General features: G+C 76.2%; 14 non-coding genes across 14 annotated transcripts; all 14 read left to right on the top strand.

The window, feature by feature from the left end:
* Window positions 1-1,453: 1,453 nt before the first annotated feature.
* On the top strand, window positions 1,454-1,572 carry LOC140597098 (5S ribosomal RNA). Its single transcript, XR_011998965.1, has one exon. It is a non-coding gene; the product is annotated as a 5S ribosomal RNA (ribosomal RNA).
* Window positions 1,573-3,239: 1,667 nt separating this feature from the next.
* Window positions 3,240-3,358, top strand: LOC140597097 (5S ribosomal RNA). Its single transcript, XR_011998964.1, has one exon. It is a non-coding gene; the product is annotated as a 5S ribosomal RNA (ribosomal RNA).
* A 1,674-nt stretch (window positions 3,359-5,032) lies between these two features.
* On the top strand, window positions 5,033-5,151 carry LOC140597096 (5S ribosomal RNA). The gene has a single exon (XR_011998963.1). It is a non-coding gene; the product is annotated as a 5S ribosomal RNA (ribosomal RNA).
* A 1,664-nt stretch (window positions 5,152-6,815) lies between these two features.
* Window positions 6,816-6,934, top strand: LOC140597095 (5S ribosomal RNA). The gene has a single exon (XR_011998962.1). It is a non-coding gene; the product is annotated as a 5S ribosomal RNA (ribosomal RNA).
* Window positions 6,935-8,599: 1,665 nt separating this feature from the next.
* On the top strand, window positions 8,600-8,718 carry LOC140597094 (5S ribosomal RNA). Its single transcript, XR_011998961.1, has one exon. It is a non-coding gene; the product is annotated as a 5S ribosomal RNA (ribosomal RNA).
* A 1,664-nt stretch (window positions 8,719-10,382) lies between these two features.
* On the top strand, window positions 10,383-10,501 carry LOC140597093 (5S ribosomal RNA). The gene has a single exon (XR_011998960.1). It is a non-coding gene; the product is annotated as a 5S ribosomal RNA (ribosomal RNA).
* A 1,655-nt stretch (window positions 10,502-12,156) lies between these two features.
* Window positions 12,157-12,275, top strand: LOC140597091 (5S ribosomal RNA). Its single transcript, XR_011998958.1, has one exon. It is a non-coding gene; the product is annotated as a 5S ribosomal RNA (ribosomal RNA).
* A 1,674-nt stretch (window positions 12,276-13,949) lies between these two features.
* On the top strand, window positions 13,950-14,068 carry LOC140597090 (5S ribosomal RNA). The gene has a single exon (XR_011998957.1). It is a non-coding gene; the product is annotated as a 5S ribosomal RNA (ribosomal RNA).
* A 1,684-nt stretch (window positions 14,069-15,752) lies between these two features.
* On the top strand, window positions 15,753-15,871 carry LOC140597089 (5S ribosomal RNA). Its single transcript, XR_011998956.1, has one exon. It is a non-coding gene; the product is annotated as a 5S ribosomal RNA (ribosomal RNA).
* Window positions 15,872-17,534: 1,663 nt separating this feature from the next.
* LOC140597088 (5S ribosomal RNA) lies at window positions 17,535-17,653 on the top strand. Its single transcript, XR_011998955.1, has one exon. It is a non-coding gene; the product is annotated as a 5S ribosomal RNA (ribosomal RNA).
* Window positions 17,654-19,316: 1,663 nt separating this feature from the next.
* Window positions 19,317-19,435, top strand: LOC140597087 (5S ribosomal RNA). The gene has a single exon (XR_011998954.1). It is a non-coding gene; the product is annotated as a 5S ribosomal RNA (ribosomal RNA).
* A 1,646-nt stretch (window positions 19,436-21,081) lies between these two features.
* Window positions 21,082-21,200, top strand: LOC140597086 (5S ribosomal RNA). The gene has a single exon (XR_011998953.1). It is a non-coding gene; the product is annotated as a 5S ribosomal RNA (ribosomal RNA).
* A 1,656-nt stretch (window positions 21,201-22,856) lies between these two features.
* On the top strand, window positions 22,857-22,975 carry LOC140597085 (5S ribosomal RNA). The gene has a single exon (XR_011998952.1). It is a non-coding gene; the product is annotated as a 5S ribosomal RNA (ribosomal RNA).
* Window positions 22,976-24,637: 1,662 nt separating this feature from the next.
* Window positions 24,638-24,756, top strand: LOC140597084 (5S ribosomal RNA). Its single transcript, XR_011998951.1, has one exon. It is a non-coding gene; the product is annotated as a 5S ribosomal RNA (ribosomal RNA).
* The last annotated feature ends 534 nt before the right edge of the window (window positions 24,757-25,290 follow it).

Here is a 25,290-nt window from a genome sequence, read left to right as displayed (position 1 = left end):
CATGCACCACCTCCTCTTCCTCTCAAGCCCTTCACCCTCGCAGCCCGCCCTTCAAGCACACCCACCCACGTCCTAGCCGGCCGCGCGTCCCAGGGCGCCGCGGGGGCCCGAAGGCGGCCGACGGAGGGGACGGGGCGACAGCAGGAACCTCGGGGCCGGGGCGGGGAGGGGGCGGTCGCTGGGGGGAGCCGGGCGGGGGCTGGATCCCGTCTCCGCAGGCCTGCGAGCCCCTCCGGGGGGCCGGGGCGGGGCTTTGGGGGCCGGGGCCGGGGCGGGGCTTTGGGGGCCGGGGCCGGGGCCGGGGCCCTCCTCGCCCCGCCCCAATCTCCGCCCCCAGGCCCGCCCCCAGCCCCTAGCAATTCCCTGGCACCGCCCCCAGCCTCCAAGCCACCCAGCCACCCGCAACCCCCCCCACCTTCGGCCCGGGCCCGCCTGCACCTTCTCTCCGAAGGACATGCCCTGCCTCCCCCGCGGACCACCGTCCCTTCGGCCCTCAGCCACGACGTCCACGCTCCGCGGGCCCGGGACACCAGATGGCCCGACCGCCCGGGGCCTCAGGCCCCGTTGGCACCGGGCTGCGCGCTCCGCGGCCCCGCAACAGCCAAGGCCACAGCGACGCGGGGGCGGCCGGCACCCATGCCGAAAAGGGCCGCGCGCAACACAGCAAGAGACACAAGAGAGACTCGCTCCGCGCCTGGGCGTGGGCGCCGCGCACGCAACACAGGCACACGGTCCCGCGGCGGTTCGGCTGATGGGCAGGAATGGGGGCAGAACGGCATCCCTGACACCGTGGCTGCAGGGCCCGCGGCTGCCAGGGCTCCTAAGGCAGCTCCAGGGCCTGCGCCCCTCCGGCGGGGTGGCTGCCTCGCCCCCACAGGCCTTGTGGCCCAGCTCCGAGTGCCCGTGTCCCTCCGTCTGTGTGTGTGTGTGTGTGTGTGTGTGTCTGTCTGTCTGTCGTGGGCACCTGTGTCTGTGTCCCTGCCTGTCCGAGGATGGGGTCCGGCGGCGCGGGCGGCCCCGGCTTGGCTTTGAGCCAGGCCGGCTGAAGAACAGGAGAGGCCAGGGGTCGTCCGGAGCCGGCCGGCGCCGGCCCGCGGCACCCCCCCAGCCAGTGAGCGGTCCGAGGTGGGGCGGCGTGCCATCCGGGGAGCCGAGCGGCGGCGACGCGCCCGCCAGGCCGGGGACGGGAGCGCGCCCGGGCTCCGGCGACAGCCTCCGCTCCGGGGTGCGGGAGGCGTCTTGGCCCCCACCCCCCCCGCCCGGCCCAGGGCAGGCGCCCTCCGCCACCCCGGGCGCGGCGCGGGAGGCGGTCAGTCAATCAATCAGTCGGGCCGGCAGGCGAGCATGCAGGCGGGCTGGCGCGATCGGGCGGGCGGAGGGCTGAGGAGCGGCGGGCGCCTGGCCCGGAGAGGCGCAGAGCAGGCTCTTGGGGCGCCCAGCGGCAGCCGCGGACGTCTACGGCCATACCACCCTGAACGCGCCCGATCTCGTCTGATCTCGGAAGCTAAGCAGGGTCGGGCCTGGTTAGTACTTGGATGGGAGACCGCCTGGGAATACCGGGTGCTGTAGGCTTTTTTTCCTCGGCCTTTTGCCTGCCTTCCTGTCTGTCCCTTGGCCGCCAACGCCCCCTCGACCAACGCGGCGGCGGCGGCGGCGGCGGCGGCGGCGGCGGCGGCGGCGGCGGCGGCGCCCCCCTCCGGGCGACCCGTGGCATGGCCCCCGCCCCGCCGGAAGCACCGCAGGGCGCCGCGGAGCACCGAGGGCGCCGGCTGCACGGGCAGGAGGCCACACACATGCACCACCTCCTCTTCCTCTCAAGCCCTTCACCCTCGCAGCCCGCCCTTCAAGCACACCCACCCACGTCCTAGCCGGCCGCGCGTCCCAGGGCGCCGCGGGGGCCCGAAGGCGGCCGACGGAGGGGACGGGGCGACAGCAGGAACCTCGGGGCCGGGGCGGGGAGGGGGCGGTCGCTGGGGGGAGCCGGGCGGGGGCTGGATCCCGTCTCCGCAGGCCTGCGAGCCCCTCCGGGGGGCCGGGGCGGGGCTTTGGGGGCCGGGGCCGGGGCGGGGCTTTGGGGGCCGGGGCCGGGGCCGGGGCCCTCCTCGCCCCGCCCCAATCTCCGCCCCCAGGCCCGCCCCCAGCCCCTAGCAATTCCCTGGCACCGCCCCCAGCCTCCAAGCCACCCAGCCACCCGCAACCCCCCCCACCTTCGGCCCGGGCCCGCCTGCACCTTCTCTCCGAAGGACATGCCCTGCCTCCCCCGCGGACCACCGTCCCTTCGGCCCTCAGCCACGACGTCCACGCTCCGCGGGCCCGGGACACCAGATGGCCCGACCGCCCGGGGCCTCAGGCCCCGTTGGCACCGGGCTGCGCGCTCCGCGGCCCCGCAACAGCCAAGGCCACAGCGACGCGGGGGCGGCCGGCACCCATGCCGAAAAGGGCCGCGCGCAACACAGCAAGAGACACAAGAGAGACTCGCTCCGCGCCTGGGCGTGGGCGCCGCGCACGCAACACAGGCACACGGTCCCGCGGCGGTTCGGCTGATGGGCAGGAATGGGGGCAGAACGGCATCCCTGACACCGTGGCTGCAGGGCCCGCGGCTGCCAGGGCTCCTAAGGCAGCTCCAGGGCCTGCGCCCCTCCGGCGGGGTGGCTGCCTCGCCCCCACAGGCCTTGTGGCCCAGCTCCGAGTGCCCGTGTCCCTCCGTCTGTGTGTGTGTGTGTGTGTGTCTGTCTGTCTGTCGTGGGCACCTGTGTCTGTGTCCCTGCCTGTCCGAGGATGGGGTCCGGCGGCGCGGGCGGCCCCGGCTTGGCTTTGAGCCAGGCCGGCTGAAGAACAGGAGAGGCCAGGGGTCGTCCGGAGCCGGCCGGCGCCGGCCCGCGGCACCCCCCCAGCCAGTGAGCGGTCCGAGGTGGGGCGGCGTGCCATCCGGGGAGCCGAGCGGCGGCGACGCGCCCGCCAGGCCGGGGACGGGAGCGCGCCCGGGCTCCGGCGACAGCCTCCGCTCCGGGGTGCGGGAGGCGTCTTGGCCCCCACCCCCCCCGCCCGGCCCGGGGCAGGCGCCCTCCGCCACCCCGGGCGTGGCGCGGGAGGCGGTCAGTCAATCAATCAGTCGGGCCGGCAGGCGAGCATGCAGGCGGGCTGGCGCGATCGGGCGGGCGGAGGGCTGAGGAGCGGCGGGCGCCTGGCCCGGAGAGGCGCAGAGCAGGCTCTTGGGGCGCCCAGCGGCAGCCGCGGACGTCTACGGCCATACCACCCTGAACGCGCCCGATCTCGTCTGATCTCGGAAGCTAAGCAGGGTCGGGCCTGGTTAGTACTTGGATGGGAGACCGCCTGGGAATACCGGGTGCTGTAGGCTTTTTTTCCTCGGCCTTTTGCCTGCCTTCCTGTCTGTCCCTTGGCCGCCAACGCGCCCCTCGACCAACGCGGAGGCGGCGGCGGCGGCGGCGGCGACGGCGGCGGCGGCGGCGGCGGCGCCCCCCTCCGGGCGACCCGTGGCATGGCCCCCGCCCCGCCGGAAGCACCGCAGGGCGCCGCGGAGCACCGAGGGCGCCGGCTGCACGGGCAGGAGGCCACACACATGCACCACCTCCTCTTCCTCTCAAGCCCTTCACCCTCGCAGCCCGCCCTTCAAGCACACCCACCCACGTCCTAGCCGGCCGCGCGTCCCAGGGCGCCTCGGGGGCCCGAAGGCGGCCGACGGAGGGGACGGGGCGACAGCAGGAACCTCGGGGCCGGGGCGGGGAGGGGGCGGTCGCTGGGGGGAGCCGGGCGGGGGCTGGATCCCGTCTCCGCAGGCCTGCGAGCCCCTCCGGGGGGCCGGGGCGGGGCTTTGGGGGCCGGGGCCGGGGCGGGGCTTTGGGGGCCGGGGCCGGGGCCGGGGCCCTCCTCGCCCCGCCCCAATCTCCGCCCCCAGGCCCGCCCCCAGCCCCTAGCAATTCCCTGGCACCGCCCCCAGCCTCCAAGCCACCCAGCCACCCGCAACCCCCCCCACCTTCGGCCCGGGCCCGCCTGCACCTTCTCTCCGAAGGACATGCCCTGCCTCCCCCGCGGACCACCGTCCCTTCGGCCCTCAGCCACGACGTCCACGCTCCGCGGGCCCGGGACACCAGATGGCCCGACCGCCCGGGGCCTCAGGCCCCGTTGGCACCGGGCTGCGCGCTCCGCGGCCCCGCAACAGCCAAGGCCACAGCGACGCGGGGGCGGCCGGCACCCATGCCGAAAAGGGCCGCGCGCAACACAGCAAGAGACACAAGAGAGACTCGCTCCGCGCCTGGGCGTGGGCGCCGCGCACGCAACACAGGCACACGGTCCCGCGGCGGTTCGGCTGATGGGCAGGAATGGGGGCAGAACGGCATCCCTGACACCGTGGCTGCAGGGCCCGCGGCTGCCAGGGCTCCTAAGGCAGCTCCAGGGCCTGCGCCCCTCCGGCGGGGTGGCTGCCTCGCCCCCACAGGCCTTGTGGCCCAGCTCCGAGTGCCCGTGTCCCTCCGTCTGTGTGTGTGTGTGTGTGTGTGTGTGTCTGTCTGTCTGTCGTGGGCACCTGTGTCTGTGTCCCTGCCTGTCCGAGGATGGGGTCCGGCGGCGCGGGCGGCCCCGGCTTGGCTTTGAGCCAGGCCGGCTGAAGAACAGGAGAGGCCAGGGGTCGTCCGGAGCCGGCCGGCGCCGGCCCGCGGCACCCCCCCAGCCAGTGAGCGGTCCGAGGTGGGGCGGCGTGCCATCCGGGGAGCCGAGCGGCGGCGACGCGCCCGCCAGGCCGGGGACGGGAGCGCGCCCGGGCTCCGGCGACAGCCTCCGCTCCGGGGTGCGGGAGGCGTCTTGGCCCCCACCCCCCCCGCCCGGCCCGGGGCAGGCGCCCTCCGCCACCCCGGGCGCGGCGCGGGAGGCGGTCAGTCAATCAATCAGTCGGGCCGGCAGGCGAGCATGCAGGCGGGCTGGCGCGATCGGGCGGGCGGAGGGCTGAGGAGCGGCGGGCGCCTGGCCCGGAGAGGCGCAGAGCAGGCTCTTGGGGCGCCCAGCGGCAGCCGCGGACGTCTACGGCCATACCACCCTGAACGCGCCCGATCTCGTCTGATCTCGGAAGCTAAGCAGGGTCGGGCCTGGTTAGTACTTGGATGGGAGACCGCCTGGGAATACCGGGTGCTGTAGGCTTTTTTTCCTCGGCCTTTTGCCTGCCTTCCTGTCTGTCCCTTGGCCGCCAACGCCCCCTCGACCAACGCGGCGGCGGCGGCGGCGGCGGCGGCGGCGGCGGCGGCGGCGGCGGCGCCCCCCTCCGGGCGACCCGTGGCATGGCCCCCGCCCCGCCGGAAGCACCGCAGGGCGCCGCGGAGCACCGAGGGCGCCGGCTGCACGGGCAGGAGGCCACACACATGCACCACCTCCTCTTCCTCTCAAGCCCTTCACCCTCGCAGCCCGCCCTTCAAGCACACCCACCCACGTCCTAGCCGGCCGCGCGTCCCAGGGCGCCGCGGGGGCCCGAAGGCGGCCGACGGAGGGGACGGGGCGACAGCAGGAACCTCGGGGCCGGGGCGGGGAGGGGGCGGTCGCTGGGGGGAGCCGGGCGGGGGCTGGATCCCGTCTCCGCAGGCCTGCGAGCCCCTCCGGGGGGCCGGGGCGGGGCTTTGGGGGCCGGGGCCGGGGCGGGGCTTTGGGGGCCGGGGCCGGGGCCGGGGCCCTCCTCGCCCCGCCCCAATCTCCGCCCCCAGGCCCGCCCCCAGCCCCTAGCAATTCCCTGGCACCGCCCCCAGCCTCCAAGCCACCCAGCCACCCGCAACCCCCCCCACCTTCGGCCCGGGCCCGCCTGCACCTTCTCTCCGAAGGACATGCCCTGCCTCCCCCGCGGACCACCGTCCCTTCGGCCCTCAGCCACGACGTCCACGCTCCGCGGGCCCGGGACACCAGATGGCCCGACCGCCCGGGGCCTCAGGCCCCGTTGGCACCGGGCTGCGCGCTCCGCGGCCCCGCAACAGCCAAGGCCACAGCGACGCGGGGGCGGCCGGCACCCATGCCGAAAAGGGCCGCGCGCAACACAGCAAGAGACACAAGAGAGACTCGCTCCGCGCCTGGGCGTGGGCGCCGCGCACGCAACACAGGCACACGGTCCCGCGGCGGTTCGGCTGATGGGCAGGAATGGGGGCAGAACGGCATCCCTGACACCGTGGCTGCAGGGCCCGCGGCTGCCAGGGCTCCTAAGGCAGCTCCAGGGCCTGCGCCCCTCCGGCGGGGTGGCTGCCTCGCCCCCACAGGCCTTGTGGCCCAGCTCCGAGTGCCCGTGTCCCTCCGTCTGTGTGTGTGTGTGTGTGTGTCTGTCTGTCTGTCGTGGGCACCTGTGTCTGTGTCCCTGCCTGTCCGAGGATGGGGTCCGGCAGCGCGGGCGGCCCCGGCTTGGCTTTGAGCCAGGCCGGCTGAAGAACAGGAGAGGCCAGGGGTCGTCCGGAGCCGGCCGGCGCCGGCCCGCGGCACCCCCCCAGCCAGTGAGCGGTCCGAGGTGGGGCGGCGTGCCATCCGGGGAGCCGAGCGGCGGCGACGCGCCCGCCAGGCCGGGGACGGGAGCGCGCCCGGGCTCCGGCGACAGCCTCCGCTCCGGGGTGCGGGAGGCGTCTTGGCCCCCACCCCCCCCGCCCGGCCCGGGGCAGGCGCCCTCCGCCACCCCGGGCGTGGCGCGGGAGGCGGTCAGTCAATCAATCAGTCGGGCCGGCAGGCGAGCATGCAGGCGGGCTGGCGCGATCGGGCGGGCGGAGGGCTGAGGAGCGGCGGGCGCCTGGCCCGGAGAGGCGCAGAGCAGGCTCTTGGGGCGCCCAGCGGCAGCCGCGGACGTCTACGGCCATACCACCCTGAACGCGCCCGATCTCGTCTGATCTCGGAAGCTAAGCAGGGTCGGGCCTGGTTAGTACTTGGATGGGAGACCGCCTGGGAATACCGGGTGCTGTAGGCTTTTTTTCCTCGGCCTTTTGCCTGCCTTCCTGTCTGTCCCTTGGCCGCCAACGCGCCCCTCGACCAACGCGGAGGCGGCGGCGGCGGCGGCGGCGACGGCGGCGGCGGCGGCGGCGGCGCCCCCCTCCGGGCGACCCGTGGCATGGCCCCCGCCCCGCCGGAAGCACCGCAGGGCGCCGCGGAGCACCGAGGGCGCCCGCTGCACGGGCAGGAGGCCACACACATGCACCACCTCCTCTTCCTCTCAAGCCCTTCACCCTCGCAGCCCGCCCTTCAAGCACACCCACCCACGTCCTAGCCGGCCGCGCGTCCCAGGGCGCCTCGGGGGCCCGAAGGCGGCCGACGGAGGGGACGGGGCGACAGCAGGAACCTCGGGGCCGGGGCGGGGAGGGGGCGGTCGCTGGGGGGAGCCGGGCGGGGGCTGGATCCCGTCTCCGCAGGCCTGCGAGCCCCTCCGGGGGGCCGGGGCGGGGCTTTGGGGGCCGGGGCCGGGGCCGGGGCCGGGGCCGGGCCCGCCTGCGGGCCCTCCTCGCCCCGCCCCAATCTCCGCCCCCAGGCCCGCCCCCAGCCCCTAGCAATTCCCTGGCACCGCCCCCAGCCTCCAAGCCACCCAGCCACCCGCAACCCCCCCCACCTTCGGCCCGGGCCCGCCTGCACCTTCTCTCCGAAGGACATGCCCTGCCTCCCCCGCGGACCACCGTCCCTTCGGCCCTCAGCCACGACGTCCACGCTCCGCGGGCCCGGGACACCAGATGGCCCGACCGCCCGGGGCCTCAGGCCCCGTTGGCACCGGGCTGCGCGCTCCGCGGCCCCGCAACAGCCAAGGCCACAGCGACGCGGGGGCGGCCGGCACCCATGCCGAAAAGGGCCGCGCGCAACACAGCAAGAGACACAAGAGAGACTCGCTCCGCGCCTGGGCGTGGGCGCCGCGCACGCAACACAGGCACACGGTCCCGCGGCGGTTCGGCTGATGGGCAGGAATGGGGGCAGAACGGCATCCCTGACACCGTGGCTGCAGGGCCCGCGGCTGCCAGGGCTCCTAAGGCAGCTCCAGGGCCTGCGCCCCTCCGGCGGGGTGGCTGCCTCGCCCCCACAGGCCTTGTGGCCCAGCTCCGAGTGCCCGTGTCCCTCCGTCTGTGTGTGTGTGTGTGTGTGTCTGTCTGTCTGTCGTGGGCACCTGTGTCTGTGTCCCTGCCTGTCCGAGGATGGGGTCCGGCGGCGCGGGCGGCCCCGGCTTGGCTTTGAGCCAGGCCGGCTGAAGAACAGGAGAGGCCAGGGGTCGTCCGGAGCCGGCCGGCGCCGGCCCGCGGCACCCCCCCAGCCAGTGAGCGGTCCGAGGTGGGGCGGCGTGCCATCCGGGGAGCCGAGCGGCGGCGACGCGCCCGCCAGGCCGGGGACGGGAGCGCGCCCGGGCTCCGGCGACAGCCTCCGCTCCGGGGTGCGGGAGGCGTCTTGGCCCCCACCCCCCCCGCCCGGCCCGGGGCAGGCGCCCTCCGCCACCCCGGGCGCGGCGCGGGAGGCGGTCAGTCAATCAATCAGTCGGGCCGGCAGGCGAGCATGCAGGCGGGCTGGCGCGATCGGGCGGGCGGAGGGCTGAGGAGCGGCGGGCGCCTGGCCCGGAGAGGCGCAGAGCAGGCTCTTGGGGCGCCCAGCGGCAGCCGCGGACGTCTACGGCCATACCACCCTGAACGCGCCCGATCTCGTCTGATCTCGGAAGCTAAGCAGGGTCGGGCCTGGTTAGTACTTGGATGGGAGACCGCCTGGGAATACCGGGTGCTGTAGGCTTTTTTTCCTCGGCCTTTTGCCTGCCTTCCTGTCTGTCCCTTGGCCGCCAACGCCCCCTCGACCAACGCGGCGGCGGCGGCGGCGGCGGCGGCGGCGGCGGCGGCGGCGGCGGCGCCCCCCTCCGGGCGACCCGTGGCATGGCCCCCGCCCCGCCGGAAGCACCGCAGGGCGCCGCGGAGCACCGAGGGCGCCGGCTGCACGGGCAGGAGGCCACACACATGCACCACCTCCTCTTCCTCTCAAGCCCTTCACCCTCGCAGCCCGCCCTTCAAGCACACCCACCCACGTCCTAGCCGGCCGCGCGTCCCAGGGCGCCGCGGGGGCCCGAAGGCGGCCGACGGAGGGGACGGGGCGACAGCAGGAACCTCGGGGCCGGGGCGGGGAGGGGGCGGTCGCTGGGGGGAGCCGGGCGGGGGCTGGATCCCGTCTCCGCAGGCCTGCGAGCCCCTCCGGGGGGCCGGGGCGGGGCTTTGGGGGCCGGGGCCGGGGCGGGGCTTTGGGGGCCGGGGCCGGGGCCGGGGCCCTCCTCGCCCCGCCCCAATCTCCGCCCCCAGGCCCGCCCCCAGCCCCTAGCAATTCCCTGGCACCGCCCCCAGCCTCCAAGCCACCCAGCCACCCGCAACCCCCCCCACCTTCGGCCCGGGCCCGCCTGCACCTTCTCTCCGAAGGACATGCCCTGCCTCCCCCGCGGACCACCGTCCCTTTGGCCCTCAGCCACGACGTCCACGCTCCGCGGGCCCGGGACACCAGATGGCCCGACCGCCCGGGGCCTCAGGCCCCGTTGGCACCGGGCTGCGCGCTCCGCGGCCCCGCAACAGCCAAGGCCACAGCGACGCGGGGGCGGCCGGCACCCATGCCGAAAAGGGCCGCGCGCAACACAGCAAGAGACACAAGAGAGACTCGCTCCGCGCCTGGGCGTGGGCGCCGCGCACGCAACACAGGCACACGGTCCCGCGGCGGTTCGGCTGATGGGCAGGAATGGGGGCAGAACGGCATCCCTGACACCGTGGCTGCAGGGCCCGCGGCTGCCAGGGCTCCTAAGGCAGCTCCAGGGCCTGCGCCCCTCCGGCGGGGTGGCTGCCTCGCCCCCACAGGCCTTGTGGCCCAGCTCCGAGTGCCCGTGTCCCTCCGTCTGTGTGTGTGTGTGTGTGTGTCTGTCTGTCTGTCGTGGGCACCTGTGTCTGTGTCCCTGCCTGTCCGAGGATGGGGTCCGGCGGCGCGGGCGGCCCCGGCTTGGCTTTGAGCCAGGCCGGCTGAAGAACAGGAGAGGCCAGGGGTCGTCCGGAGCCGGCCGGCGCCGGCCCGCGGCACCCCCCCAGCCAGTGAGCGGTCCGAGGTGGGGCGGCGTGCCATCCGGGGAGCCGAGCGGCGGCGACGCGCCCGCCAGGCCGGGGACGGGAGCGCGCCCGGGCTCCGGCGACAGCCTCCGCTCCGGGGTGCGGGAGGCGTCTTGGCCCCCACCCCCCCCGCCCGGCCCGGGGCAGGCGCCCTCCGCCACCCCGGGCGTGGCGCGGGAGGCGGTCAGTCAATCAATCAGTCGGGCCGGCAGGCGAGCATGCAGGCGGGCTGGCGCGATCGGGCGGGCGGAGGGCTGAGGAGCGGCGGGCGCCTGGCCCGGAGAGGCGCAGAGCAGGCTCTTGGGGCGCCCAGCGGCAGCCGCGGACGTCTACGGCCATACCACCCTGAACGCGCCCGATCTCGTCTGATCTCGGAAGCTAAGCAGGGTCGGGCCTGGTTAGTACTTGGATGGGAGACCGCCTGGGAATACCGGGTGCTGTAGGCTTTTTTTCCTCGGCCTTTTGCCTGCCTTCCTGTCTGTCCCTTGGCCGCCAACGCCCCCTCGACCAACGCGGCGGCGGCGGCGGCGGCGGCGGCGGCGGCGGCGGCGCCCCCCTCCGGGCGACCCGTGGCATGGCCCCCGCCCCGCCGGAAGCACCGCAGGGCGCCGCGGAGCACCGAGGGCGCCGGCTGCACGGGCAGGAGGCCACACACATGCACCACCTCCTCTTCCTCTCAAGCCCTTCACCCTCGCAGCCCGCCCTTCAAGCACACCCACCCACGTCCTAGCCGGCCGCGCGTCCCAGGGCGCCGCGGGGGCCCGAAGGCGGCCGACGGAGGGGACGGGGCGACAGCAGGAACCTCGGGGCCGGGGCGGGGAGGGGGCGGTCGCTGGGGGGAGCCGGGCGGGGGCTGGATCCCGTCTCCGCAGGCCTGCGAGCCCCTCCGGGGGGCCGGGGCGGGGCTTTGGGGGCCGGGGCCGGGGCGGGGCTTTGGGGGCCGGGGCCGGGGCCGGGGCCCTCCTCGCCCCGCCCCAATCTCCGCCCCCAGGCCCGCCCCCAGCCCCTAGCAATTCCCTGGCACCGCCCCCAGCCTCCAAGCCACCCAGCCACCCGCAACCCCCCCCACCTTCGGCCCGGGCCCGCCTGCACCTTCTCTCCGAAGGACATGCCCTGCCTCCCCCGCGGACCACCGTCCCTTCGGCCCTCAGCCACGACGTCCACGCTCCGCGGGCCCGGGACACCAGATGGCCCGACCGCCCGGGGCCTCAGGCCCCGTTGGCACCGGGCTGCGCGCTCCGCGGCCCCGCAACAGCCAAGGCCACAGCGACGCGGGGGCGGCCGGCACCCATGCCGAAAAGGGCCGCGCGCAACACAGCAAGAGACACAAGAGAGACTCGCTCCGCGCCTGGGCGTGGGCGCCGCGCACGCAACACAGGCACACGGTCCCGCGGCGGTTCGGCTGATGGGCAGGAATGGGGGCAGAACGGCATCCCTGACACCGTGGCTGCAGGGCCCGCGGCTGCCAGGGCTCCTAAGGCAGCTCCAGGGCCTGCGCCCCTCCGGCGGGGTGGCTGCCTCGCCCCCACAGGCCTTGTGGCCCAGCTCCGAGTGCCCGTGTCCCTCCGTCTGTGTGTGTGTGTGTGTGTGTCTGTCTGTCTGTCGTGGGCACCTGTGTCTGTGTCCCTGCCTGTCCGAGGATGGGGTCCGGCGGCGCGGGCGGCCCCGGCTTGGCTTTGAGCCAGGCCGGCTGAAGAACAGGAGAGGCCAGGGGTCGTCCGGAGCCGGCCGGCGCCGGCCCGCGGCACCCCCCCAGCCAGTGAGCGGTCCGAGGTGGGGCGGCGTGCCATCCGGGGAGCCGAGCGGCGGCGACGCGCCCGCCAGGCCGGGGACGGGAGCGCGCCCGGGCTCCGGCGACAGCCTCCGCTCCGGGGTGCGGGAGGCGTCTTGGCCCCCACCCCCCCCGCCCGGCCCGGGGCAGGCGCCCTCCGCCACCCCGGGCGCGGCGCGGGAGGCGGTCAGTCAATCAATCAGTCGGGCCGGCAGGCGAGCATGCAGGCGGGCTGGCGCGATCGGGCGGGCGGAGGGCTGAGGAGCGGCGGGCGCCTGGCCCGGAGAGGCGCAGAGCAGGCTCTTGGGGCGCCCAGCGGCAGCCGCGGACGTCTACGGCCATACCACCCTGAACGCGCCCGATCTCGTCTGATCTCGGAAGCTAAGCAGGGTCGGGCCTGGTTAGTACTTGGATGGGAGACCGCCTGGGAATACCGGGTGCTGTAGGCTTTTTTTCCTCGGCCTTTTGCCTGCCTTCCTGTCTGTCCCTTGGCCGCCAACGCCCCCTCGACCAACGCGGCGGCGGCGGCGGCGGCGGCGGCGGCGGCGGCGGCGGCGGCGGCGCCCCCCTCCGGGCGACCCGTGGCATGGCCCCCGCCCCGCCGGAAGCACCGCAGGGCGCCGCGGAGCACCGAGGGCGCCGGCTGCACGGGCAGGAGGCCACACACATGCACCACCTCCTCTTCCTCTCAAGCCCTTCACCCTCGCAGCCCGCCCTTCAAGCACACCCACCCACGTCCTAGCCGGCCGCGCGTCCCAGGGCGCCGCGGGGGCCCGAAGGCGGCCGACGGAGGGGACGGGGCGACAGCAGGAACCTCGGGGCCGGGGCGGGGAGGGGGCGGTCGCTGGGGGGAGCCGGGCGGGGGCTGGATCCCGTCTCCGCAGGCCTGCGAGCCCCTCCGGGGGGCCGGGGCGGGGCTTTGGGGGCCGGGGCCGGGGCGGGGCTTTGGGGGCCGGGGCGGGGCTTTGGGGGCCGGGGCCCTCCTCGCCCCGCCCCAATCTCCGCCCCCAGGCCCGCCCCCAGCCCCTAGCAATTCCCTGGCACCGCCCCCAGCCTCCAAGCCACCCAGCCACCCGCAACCCCCCCCACCTTCGGCCCGGGCCCGCCTGCACCTTCTCTCCGAAGGACATGCCCTGCCTCCCCCGCGGACCACCGTCCCTTCGGCCCTCAGCCACGACGTCCACGCTCCGCGGGCCCGGGACACCAGATGGCCCGACCGCCCGGGGCCTCAGGCCCCGTTGGCACCGGGCTGCGCGCTCCGCGGCCCCGCAACAGCCAAGGCCACAGCGACGCGGGGGCGGCCGGCACCCATGCCGAAAAGGGCCGCGCGCAACACAGCAAGAGACACAAGAGAGACTCGCTCCGCGCCTGGGCGTGGGCGCCGCGCACGCAACACAGGCACACGGTCCCGCGGCGGTTCGGCTGATGGGCAGGAATGGGGGCAGAACGGCATCCCTGACACCGTGGCTGCAGGGCCCGCGGCTGCCAGGGCTCCTAAGGCAGCTCCAGGGCCTGCGCCCCTCCGGCGGGGTGGCTGCCTCGCCCCCACAGGCCTTGTGGCCCAGCTCCGAGTGCCCGTGTCCCTCCGTCTGTGTGTGTGTGTGTGTGTGTGTCTGTCTGTCTGTCGTGGGCACCTGTGTCTGTGTCCCTGCCTGTCCGAGGATGGGGTCCGGCGGCGCGGGCGGCCCCGGCTTGGCTTTGAGCCAGGCCGGCTGAAGAACAGGAGAGGCCAGGGGTCGTCCGGAGCCGGCCGGCGCCGGCCCGCGGCACCCCCCCAGCCAGTGAGCGGTCCGAGGTGGGGCGGCGTGCCATCCGGGGAGCCGAGCGGCGGCGACGCGCCCGCCAGGCCGGGGACGGGAGCGCGCCCGGGCTCCGGCGACAGCCTCCGCTCCGGGGTGCGGGAGGCGTCTTGGCCCCCACCCCCCCCGCCCGGCCCGGGGCAGGCGCCCTCCGCCACCCCGGGCGCGGCGCGGGAGGCGGTCAGTCAATCAATCAGTCGGGCCGGCAGGCGAGCATGCAGGCGGGCTGGCGCGATCGGGCGGGCGGAGGGCTGAGGAGCGGCGGGCGCCTGGCCCGGAGAGGCGCAGAGCAGGCTCTTGGGGCGCCCAGCGGCAGCCGCGGACGTCTACGGCCATACCACCCTGAACGCGCCCGATCTCGTCTGATCTCGGAAGCTAAGCAGGGTCGGGCCTGGTTAGTACTTGGATGGGAGACCGCCTGGGAATACCGGGTGCTGTAGGCTTTTTTTCCTCGGCCTTTTGCCTGCCTTCCTGTCTGTCCCTTGGCCGCCAACGCCCCCTCGACCAACGCGGCGGCGGCGGCGGCGGCGGCGGCGGCGGCGGCGGCGGCGGCGCCCCCCTCCGGGCGACCCGTGGCATGGCCCCCGCCCCGCCGGAAGCACCGCAGGGCGCCGCGGAGCACCGAGGGCGCCGGCTGCACGGGCAGGAGGCCACACACATGCACCACCTCCTCTTCCTCTCAAGCCCTTCACCCTCGCAGCCCGCCCTTCAAGCACACCCACCCACGTCCTAGCCGGCCGCGCGTCCCAGGGCGCCGCGGGGGCCCGAAGGCGGCCGACGGAGGGGACGGGGCGACAGCAGGAACCTCGGGGCCGGGGCGGGGAGGGGGCGGTCGCTGGGGGGAGCCGGGCGGGGGCTGGATCCCGTCTCCGCAGGCCTGCGAGCCCCTCCGGGGGGCCGGGGCGGGGCTTTGGGGGCCGGGGCCGGGGCGGGGCTTTGGGGGCCGGGGCCGGGGCCGGGGCCGGGGCCGGGCCCGCCTGCGGGCCCTCCTCGCCCTGCCCCAATCTCCGCCCCCAGGCCCGCCCCCAGCCCCTAGCAATTCCCTGGCACCGCCCCCAGCCTCCAAGCCACCCAGCCACCCGCAACCCCCCCCACCTTCGGCCCGGGCCCGCCTGCACCTTCTCTCCGAAGGACATGCCCTGCCTCCCCCGCGGACCACCGTCCCTTCGGCCCTCAGCCACGACGTCCACGCTCCGCGGGCCCGGGACACCAGATGGCCCGACCGCCCGGGGCCTCAGGCCCCGTTGGCACCGGGCTGCGCGCTCCGCGGCCCCGCAACAGCCAAGGCCACAGCGACGCGGGGGCGGCCGGCACCCATGCCGAAAAGGGCCGCGCGCAACACAGCAAGAGACACAAGAGAGACTCGCTCCGCGCCTGGGCGTGGGCGCCGCGCACGCAACACAGGCACACGGTCCCGCGGCGGTTCGGCTGATGGGCAGGAATGGGGGCAGAACGGCATCCCTGACACCGTGGCTGCAGGGCCCGCGGCTGCCAGGGCTCCTAAGGCAGCTCCAGGGCCTGCGCCCCTCCGGCGGGGTGGCTGCCTCGCCCCCACAGGCCTTGTGGCCCAGCTCCGAGTGCCCGTGTCCCTCCGTCTGTGTGTGTGTGTGTGTGTGTCTGTCTGTCTGTCGTGGGCACCTGTGTCTGTGTCCCTGCCTGTCCGAGGATGGGGTCCGGCGGCGCGGGCGGCCCCGGCTTGGCTTTGAGCCAGGCCGGCTGAAGAACAGGAGAGGCCAGGGGTCGTCCGGAGCCGGCCGGCGCCGGCCCGCGGCACCCCCCCAGCCAGTGAGCGGTCCGAGGTGGGGCGGCGTGCCATCCGGGGAGCCGAGCGGCGGCGACGCGCCCGCCAGGCCGGGGACGGGAGCGCGCCCGGGCTCCGGCGACAGCCTCCGCTCCGGGGTGCGGGAGGCGTCTTGGCCCCCACCCCCCCCGCCCGGCCCGGGGCAGGCGCCCTCCGCCACCCCGGGCGCGGCGCGGGAGGCGGTCAGTCAATCAATCAGTCGGGCCGGCAGGCGAGCATGCAGGCGGGCTGGCGCGATCGGGCGGGCGGAGGGCTGAGGAGCGGCGGGCGCCTGGCCCGGAGAGGCGCAGAGCAGGCTCTTGGGGCGCCCAGCGGCAGCCGCGGACGTCTACGGCCATACCACCCTGAACGCGCCCGATCTCGTCTGATCTCGGAAGCTAAGCAGGGTCGGGCCTGGTTAGTACTTGGATGGGAGACCGCCTGGGAATACCGGGTGCTGTAGGCTTTTTTTCCTCGGCCTTTTGCCTGCCTTCCTGTCTGTCCCTTGGCCGCCAACGCCCCCTCGACCAACGCGGCGGCGGCGGCGGCGGCGGCGGCGGCGCCCCCCTCCGGGCGACCCGTGGCATGGCCCCCGCCCCGCCGGAAGCACCGCAGGGCGCCGCGGAGCACCGAGGGCGCCGGCTGCACGGGCAGGAGGCCACACACATGCACCACCTCCTCTTCCTCTCAAGCCCTTCACCCTCGCAGCCCGCCCTTCAAGCACACCCACCCACGTCCTAGCCGGCCGCGCGTCCCAGGGCGCCGCGGGGGCCCGAAGGCGGCCGACGGAGGGGACGGGGCGACAGCAGGAACCTCGGGGCCGGGGCGGGGAGGGGGCGGTCGCTGGGGGGAGCCGGGCGGGGGCTGGATCCCGTCTCCGCAGGCCTGCGAGCCCCTCCGGGGGGCCGGGGCGGGGCTTTGGGGGCCGGGGCCGGGGCGGGGCTTTGGGGGCCGGGGCCGGGGCCGGGGCCGGGCCCGCCTGCGGGCCCTCCTCGCCCCGCCCCAATCTCCGCCCCCAGGCCCGCCCCCAGCCCCTAGCAATTCCCTGGCACCGCCCCCAGCCTCCAAGCCACCCAGCCACCCGCAACCCCCCCCACCTTCGGCCCGGGCCCGCCTGCACCTTCTCTCCGAAGGACATGCCCTGCCTCCCCCGCGGACCACCGTCCCTTCGGCCCTCAGCCACGACGTCCACGCTCCGCGGGCCCGGGACACCAGATGGCCCGACCGCCCGGGGCCTCAGGCCCCGTTGGCACCGGGCTGCGCGCTCCGCGGCCCCGCAACAGCCAAGGCCACAGCGACGCGGGGGCGGCCGGCACCCATGCCGAAAAGGGCCGCGCGCAACACAGCAAGAGACACAAGAGAGACTCGCTCCGCGCCTGGGCGTGGGCGCCGCGCACGCAACACAGGCACACGGTCCCGCGGCGGTTCGGCTGATGGGCAGGAATGGGGGCAGAACGGCATCCCTGACACCGTGGCTGCAGGGCCCGCGGCTGCCAGGGCTCCTAAGGCAGCTCCAGGGCCTGCGCCCCTCCGGCGGGGTGGCTGCCTCGCCCCCACAGGCCTTGTGGCCCAGCTCCGAGTGCCCGTGTCCCTCCGTCTGTGTGTGTGTGTGTGTGTGTCTGTCTGTCTGTCGTGGGCACCTGTGTCTGTGTCCCTGCCTGTCCGAGGATGGGGTCCGGCGGCGCGGGCGGCCCCGGCTTGGCTTTGAGCCAGGCCGGCTGAAGAACAGGAGAGGCCAGGGGTCGTCCGGAGCCGGCCGGCGCCGGCCCGCGGCACCCCCCCAGCCAGTGAGCGGTCCGAGGTGGGGCGGCGTGCCATCCGGGGAGCCGAGCGGCGGCGACGCGCCCGCCAGGCCGGGGACGGGAGCGCGCCCGGGCTCCGGCGACAGCCTCCGCTCCGGGGTGCGGGAGGCGTCTTGGCCCCCACCCCCCCCGCCCGGCCCGGGGCAGGCGCCCTCCGCCACCCCGGGCGCGGCGCGGGAGGCGGTCAGTCAATCAATCAGTCGGGCCGGCAGGCGAGCATGCAGGCGGGCTGGCGCGATCGGGCGGGCGGAGGGCTGAGGAGCGGCGGGCGCCTGGCCCGGAGAGGCGCAGAGCAGGCTCTTGGGGCGCCCAGCGGCAGCCGCGGACGTCTACGGCCATACCACCCTGAACGCGCCCGATCTCGTCTGATCTCGGAAGCTAAGCAGGGTCGGGCCTGGTTAGTACTTGGATGGGAGACCGCCTGGGAATACCGGGTGCTGTAGGCTTTTTTTCCTCGGCCTTTTGCCTGCCTTCCTGTCTGTCCCTTGGCCGCCAACGCCCCCTCGACCAACGCGGCGGCGGCGGCGGCGGCGGCGGCGGCGCCCCCCTCCGGGCGACCCGTGGCATGGCCCCCGCCCCGCCGGAAGCACCGCAGGGCGCCGCGGAGCACCGAGGGCGCCGGCTGCACGGGCAGGAGGCCACACACATGCACCACCTCCTCTTCCTCTCAAGCCCTTCACCCTCGCAGCCCGCCCTTCAAGCACACCCACCCACGTCCTAGCCGGCCGCGCGTCCCAGGGCGCCGCGGGGGCCCGAAGGCGGCCGACGGAGGGGACGGGGCGACAGCAGGAACCTCGGGGCCGGGGCGGGGAGGGGGCGGTCGCTGGGGGGAGCCGGGCGGGGGCTGGATCCCGTCTCCGCAGGCCTGCGAGCCCCTCCGGGGGGCCGGGGCGGGGCTTTGGGGGCCGGGGCCGGGGCGGGGCTTTGGGGGCCGGGGCCGGGGCCGGGGCCGGGCCCGCCTGCGGGCCCTCCTCGCCCCGCCCCAATCTCCGCCCCCAGGCCCGCCCCCAGCCCCTAGCAATTCCCTGGCACCGCCCCCAGCCTCCAAGCCACCCAGCCACCCGCAACCCCCCCCACCTTCGGCCCGGGCCCGCCTGCACCTTCTCTCCGAAGGACATGCCCTGCCTCCCCCGCGGACCACCGTCCCTTCGGCCCTCAGCCACGACGTCCACGCTCCGCGGGCCCGGGACACCAGATGGCCCGACCGCCCGGGGCCTCAGGCCCCGTTGGCACCGGGCTGCGCGCTCCGCGGCCCCGCAACAGCCAAGGCCACAGCGACGCGGGGGCGGCCGGCACCCATGCCGAAAAGGGCCGCGCGCAACACAGCAAGAGACACAAGAGAGACTCGCTCCGCGCCTGGGCGTGGGCGCCGCGCACGCAACACAGGCACACGGTCCCGCGGCGGTTCGGCTGATGGGCAGGAATGGGGGCAGAACGGCATCCCTGACACCGTGGCTGCAGGGCCCGCGGCTGCCAGGGCTCCTAAGGCAGCTCCAGGGCCTGCGCCCCTCCGGCGGGGTGGCTGCCTCGCCCCCACAGGCCTTGTGGCCCAGCTCCGAGTGCCCGTGTCCCTCCGTCTGTGTGTGTGTGTGTGTGTGTCTGTCTGTCTGTCGTGGGCACCTGTGTCTGTGTCCCTGCCTGTCCGAGGATGGGGTCCGGCGGCGCGGGCGGCCCCGGCTTGGCTTTGAGCCAGGCCGGCTGAAGAACAGGAGAGGCCAGGGGTCGTCCGGAGCCGGCCGGCGCCGGCCCGCGGCACCCCCCCAGCCAGTGAGCGGTCCGAGGTGGGGCGGCGTGCCATCCGGGGAGCCGAGCGGCGGCGACGCGCCCGCCAGGCCGGGGACGGGAGCGCGCCCGGGCTCCGGCGACAGCCTCCGCTCCGGGGTGCGGGAGGCGTCTTGGCCCCCACCCCCCCCGCCCGGCCCGGGGCAGGCGCCCTCCGCCACCCCGGGCGCGGCGCGGGAGGCGGTCAGTCAATCAATCAGTCGGGCCGGCAGGCGAGCATGCAGGCGGGCTGGCGCGATCGGGCGGGCGGAGGGCTGAGGAGCGGCGGGCGCCTGGCCCGGAGAGGCGCAGAGCAGGCTCTTGGGGCGCCCAGCGGCAGCCGCGGACGTCTACGGCCATACCACCCTGAACGCGCCCGATCTCGTCTGATCTCGGAAGCTAAGCAGGGTCGGGCCTGGTTAGTACTTGGATGGGAGACCGCCTGGGAATACCGGGTGCTGTAGGCTTTTTTTCCTCGGCCTTTTGCCTGCCTTCCTGTCTGTCCCTTGGCCGCCAACGCCCCCTCGACCAACGCGGCGGCGGCGGCGGCGGCGGCGGCGGCGCCCCCCTCCGGGCGACCCGTGGCATGGCCCCCGCCCCGCCGGAAGCACCGCAGGGCGCCGCGGAGCACCGAGGGCGCCGGCTGCACGGGCAGGAGGCCACACACATGCACCACCTCCTCTTCCTCTCAAGCCCTTCACCCTCGCAGCCCGCCCTTCAAGCACACCCACCCACGTCCTAGCCGGCCGCGCGTCCCAGGGCGCCGCGGGGGCCCGAAGGCGGCCGACGGAGGGGACGGGGCGACAGCAGGAACCTCGGGGCCGGGGCGGGGAGGGGGCGGTCGCTGGGGGGAGCCGGGCGGGGGCTGGATCCCGTCTCCGCAGGCCTGCGAGCCCCTCCGGGGGGCCGGGGCGGGGCTTTGGGGGCCGGGGCCGGGGCGGGGCTTTGGGGGCCGGGGCCGGGGCCGGGGCCCTCCTCGCCCCGCCCCAATCTCCGCCCCCAGGCCCGCCCCCAGCCCCTAGCAATTCCCTGGCACCGCCCCCAGCCTCCAAGCCACCCAGCCACCCGCAACCCCCCCCACCTTCGGCCCGGGCCCGCCTGCACCTTCTCTCCGAAGGACATGCCCTGCCTCCCCCGCGGACCACCGTCCCTTCGGCCCTCAGCCACGACGTCCACGCTCCGCGGGCCCGGGACACCAGATGGCCCGACCGCCCGGGGCCTCAGGCCCCGTTGGCACCGGGCTGCGCGCTCCGCGGCCCCGCAACAGCCAAGGCCACAGCGACGCGGGGGCGGCCGGCACCCATGCCGAAAAGGGCCGCGCGCAACACAGCAAGAGACACAAGAGAGACTCGCTCCGCGCCTGGGCGTGGGCGCCGCGCACGCAACACAGGCACACGGTCCCGCGGCGGTTCGGCTGATGGGCAGGAATGGGGGCAGAACGGCATCCCTGACACCGTGGCTGCAGGGCCCGCGGCTGCCAGGGCTCCTAAGGCAGCTCCAGGGCCTGCGCCCCTCCGGCGGGGTGGCTGCCTCGCCCCCACAGGCCTTGTGGCCCAGCTCCGAGTGCCCGTGTCCCTCCGTCTGTGTGTGTGTGTGTGTGTGTCTGTCTGTCTGTCGTGGGCACCTGTGTCTGTGTCCCTGCCTGTCCGAGGATGGGGTCCGGCGGCGCGGGCGGCCCCGGCTTGGCTTTGAGCCAGGCCGGCTGAAGAACAGGAGAGGCCAGGGGTCGTCCGGAGCCGGCCGGCGCCGGCCCGCGGCACCCCCCCAGCCAGTGAGCGGTCCGAGGTGGGGCGGCGTGCCATCCGGGGAGCCGAGCGGCGGCGACGCGCCCGCCAGGCCGGGGACGGGAGCGCGCCCGGGCTCCGGCGACAGCCTCCGCTCCGGGGTGCGGGAGGCGTCTTGGCCCCCACCCCCCCCGCCCGGCCCGGGGCAGGCGCCCTCCGCCACCCCGGGCGTGGCGCGGGAGGCGGTCAGTCAATCAATCAGTCGGGCCGGCAGGCGAGCATGCAGGCGGGCTGGCGCGATCGGGCGGGCGGAGGGCTGAGGAGCGGCGGGCGCCTGGCCCGGAGAGGCGCAGAGCAGGCTCTTGGGGCGCCCAGCGGCAGCCGCGGACGTCTACGGCCATACCACCCTGAACGCGCCCGATCTCGTCTGATCTCGGAAGCTAAGCAGGGTCGGGCCTGGTTAGTACTTGGATGGGAGACCGCCTGGGAATACCGGGTGCTGTAGGCTTTTTTTCCTCGGCCTTTTGCCTGCCTTCCTGTCTGTCCCTTGGCCGCCAGACCAACGCGGCGGCGGCGGCGGCGGCGGCGGCGGCGGCGGCGGCGGCGGCGGCGCCCCCCTCCGGGCGACCCGTGGCATGGCCCCCGCCCCGCCGGAAGCACCGCAGGGCGCCGCGGAGCACCGAGGGCGCCGGCTGCACGGGCAGGAGGCCACACACATGCACCACCTCCTCTTCCTCTCAAGCCCTTCACCCTCGCAGCCCGCCCTTCAAGCACACCCACCCACGTCCTAGCCGGCCGCGCGTCCCAGGGCGCCGCGGGGGCCCGAAGGCGGCCGACGGAGGGGACGGGGCGACAGCAGGAACCTCGGGGCCGGGGCGGGGAGGGGGCGGTCGCTGGGGGGAGCCGGGCGGGGGCTGGATCCCGTCTCCGCAGGCCTGCGAGCCCCTCCGGGGGGCCGGGGCGGGGCTTTGGGGGCCGGGGCCGGGGCGGGGCTTTGGGGGCCGGGGCCGGGGCCGGGGCCCTCCTCGCCCCGCCCCAATCTCCGCCCCCAGGCCCGCCCCCAGCCCCTAGCAATTCCCTGGCACCGCCCCCAGCCTCCAAGCCACCCAGCCACCCGCAACCCCCCCCACCTTCGGCCCGGGCCCGCCTGCACCTTCTCTCCGAAGGACATGCCCTGCCTCCCCCGCGGACCACCGTCCCTTCGGCCCTCAGCCACGACGTCCACGCTCCGCGGGCCCGGGACACCAGATGGCCCGACCGCCCGGGGCCTCAGGCCCCGTTGGCACCGGGCTGCGCGCTCCGCGGCCCCGCAACAGCCAAGGCCACAGCGACGCGGGGGCGGCCGGCACCCATGCCGAAAAGGGCCGCGCGCAACACAGCAAGAGACACAAGAGAGACTCGCTCCGCGCCTGGGCGTGGGCGCCGCGCACGCAACACAGGCACACGGTCCCGCGGCGGTTCGGCTGATGGGCAGGAATGGGGGCAGAACGGCATCCCTGACACCGTGGCTGCAGGGCCCGCGGCTGCCAGGGCTCCTAAGGCAGCTCCAGGGCCTGCGCCCCTCCGGCGGGGTGGCTGCCTCGCCCCCACAGGCCTTGTGGCCCAGCTCCGAGTGCCCGTGTCCCTCCGTCTGTGTGTGTGTGTGTGTGTGTGTCTGTCTGTCTGTCGTGGGCACCTGTGTCTGTGTCCCTGCCTGTCCGAGGATGGGGTCCGGCGGCGCGGGCGGCCCCGGCTTGGCTTTGAGCCAGGCCGGCTGAAGAACAGGAGAGGCCAGGGGTCGTCCGGAGCCGGCCGGCGCCGGCCCGCGGCACCCCCCCAGCCAGTGAGCGGTCCGAGGTGGGGCGGCGTGCCATCCGGGGAGCCGAGCGGCGGCGACGCGCCCGCCAGGCCGGGGACGGGAGCGCGCCCGGGCTCCGGCGACAGCCTCCGCTCCGGGGTGCGGGAGGCGTCTTGGCCCCCACCCCCCCCGCCCGGCCCGGGGCAGGCGCCCTCCGCCACCCCGGGCGCGGCGCGGGAGGCGGTCAGTCAATCAATCAGTCGGGCCGGCAGGCGAGCATGCAGGCGGGCTGGCGCGATCGGGCGGGCGGAGGGCTGAGGAGCGGCGGGCGCCTGGCCCGGAGAGGCGCAGAGCAGGCTCTTGGGGCGCCCAGCGGCAGCCGCGGACGTCTACGGCCATACCACCCTGAACGCGCCCGATCTCGTCTGATCTCGGAAGCTAAGCAGGGTCGGGCCTGGTTAGTACTTGGATGGGAGACCGCCTGGGAATACCGGGTGCTGTAGGCTTTTTTTCCTCGGCCTTTTGCCTGCCTTCCTGTCTGTCCCTTGGCCGCCAACGCCCCCTCGACCAACGCGGCGGCGGCGGCGGCGGCGGCGGCGGCGGCGGCGGCGGCGGCGGCCCCCCTCCGGGCGACCCGTGGCATGGCCCCCGCCCCGCCGGAAGCACCGCAGGGCGCCGCGGAGCACCGAGGGCGCCGGCTGCACGGGCAGGAGGCCACACACATGCACCACCTCCTCTTCCTCTCAAGCCCTTCACCCTCGCAGCCCGCCCTTCAAGCACACCCACCCACGTCCTAGCCGGCCGCGCGTCCCAGGGCGCCGCGGGGGCCCGAAGGCGGCCGACGGAGGGGACGGGGCGACAGCAGGAACCTCGGGGCCGGGGCGGGGAGGGGGCGGTCGCTGGGGGGAGCCGGGCGGGGGCTGGATCCCGTCTCCGCAGGCCTGCGAGCCCCTCCGGGGGGCCGGGGCGGGGCTTTGGGGGCCGGGGCCGGGGCGGGGCTTTGGGGGCCGGGGCCGGGGCCCTCCTCCTCCTCGCCCCGCCCCAATCTCCGCCCCCAGGCCCGCCCCCAGCCCCTAGCAATTCCCTGGCACCGCCCCCAGCCTCCAAGCCACCCAGCCACCCGCAACCCCCCCCACCTTCGGCCCGGGCCCGCCTGCACCTTCTCTCCGAAGGACATGCCCTGCCTCCCCCGCGGACCACCGTCCCTTCGGCCCTCAGCCACGACGTCCACGCTCCGCGGGCCCGGGACACCAGATGGCCCGACCGCCCGGGGCCTCAGGCCCCGTTGGCACCGGGCTGCGCGCTCCGCGGCCCCGCAACAGCCAAGGCCACAGCGACGCGGGGGCGGCCGGCACCCATGCCGAAAAGGGCCGCGCGCAACACAGCAAGAGACACAAGAGAGACTCGCTCCGCGCCTGGGCGTGGGCGCCGCGCACGCAACACAGGCACACGGTCCCGCGGCGGTTCGGCTGATGGGCAGGAATGGGCAGAACGGCATCCCTGACACCGTGGCTGCAGGGCCCGCGGCTGCCAGGGCTCCTAAGGCAGCTCCAGGGCCTGCGCCCCTCCGGCGGGGTGGCTGCCTCGCCCCCACAGGCCTTGTGGCCCAGCTCCGAGTGCCCGTGTCCCTCCGTCTGTGTGTGTGTGTGTGTGTGTGTCTGTCTGTCTGTCGTGGGCACCTGTGTCTGTGTCCCTGCCTGTCCGAGGATGGGGTCCGGCGGCGCGGGCGGCCCCGGCTTGGCTTTGAGCCAGGCCGGCTGAAGAACAGGAGAGGCCAGGGGTCGTCCGGAGCCGGCCGGCGCCGGCCCGCGGCACCCCCCCAGCCAGTGAGCGGTCCGAGGTGGGGCGGCGTGCCATCCGGGGAGCCGAGCGGCGGCGACGCGCCCGCCAGGCCGGGGACGGGAGCGCGCCCGGGCTCCGGCGACAGCCTCCGCTCCGGGGTGCGGGAGGCGTCTTGGCCCCCACCCCCCCCGCCCGGCCCGGGGCAGGCGCCCTCCGCCACCCCGGGCGCGGCGCGGGAGGCGGTCAGTCAATCAATCAGTCGGGCCGGCAGGCGAGCATGCAGGCGGGCTGGCGCGATCGGGCGGGCGGAGGGCTGAGGAGCGGCGGGCGCCTGGCCCGGAGAGGCGCAGAGCAGGCTCTTGGGGCGCCCAGCGGCAGCCGCGGACGTCTACGGCCATACCACCCTGAACGCGCCCGATCTCGTCTGATCTCGGAAGCTAAGCAGGGTCGGGCCTGGTTAGTACTTGGATGGGAGACCGCCTGGGAATACCGGGTGCTGTAGGCTTTTTTTCCTCGGCCTTTTGCCTGCCTTCCTGTCTGTCCCTTGGCCGCCAACGCCCCCTCGACCAAGCGCGGCGGCGGCGGCGGCGGCGGCGGCGGCGGCGGCGGCGGCGCCCCCTCCGGGCGACCCGTGGCATGGCCCCCGCCCCGCCGGAAGCACCGCAGGGCGCCGCGGAGCACCGAGGGCGCCGGCTGCACGGGCAGGAGGCCACACACATGCACCACCTCCTCTTCCTCTCAAGCCCTTAGCCCTTCACCCTCGCAGCCCGCCCTTCAAGCACACCCACCCACGTCCTAGCCGGCCGCGCGTCCCAGGGCGCCGCGGGGGCCCGAAGGCGGCCGACGGAGGGGACGGGGCGACAGCAGGAACCTCGGGGCCGGGGCGGGGAGGGGGCGGTCGCTGGGGGGAGCCGGGCGGGGGCTGGATCCCGTCTCCGCAGGCCTGCGAGCCCCTCCGGGGGGCCGGGGCGGGGCTTTGGGGGCCGGGGCCGGGGCGGGGCTTTGGGGGCCGGGGCCGGGGCCTGGGGCCCTCCTCGCC

The sequence above is a fragment of the Vulpes vulpes genome, unplaced genomic scaffold (genome assembly GCF_048418805.1).
Source record: "Vulpes vulpes isolate BD-2025 unplaced genomic scaffold, VulVul3 u000000748, whole genome shotgun sequence".
Lineage (NCBI taxonomy): Eukaryota > Metazoa > Chordata > Mammalia > Carnivora > Canidae > Vulpes > Vulpes vulpes.
Note: the sequence above shows the minus strand (reverse complement) of the source record. Positions and strands in the feature narration are given on the sequence as shown.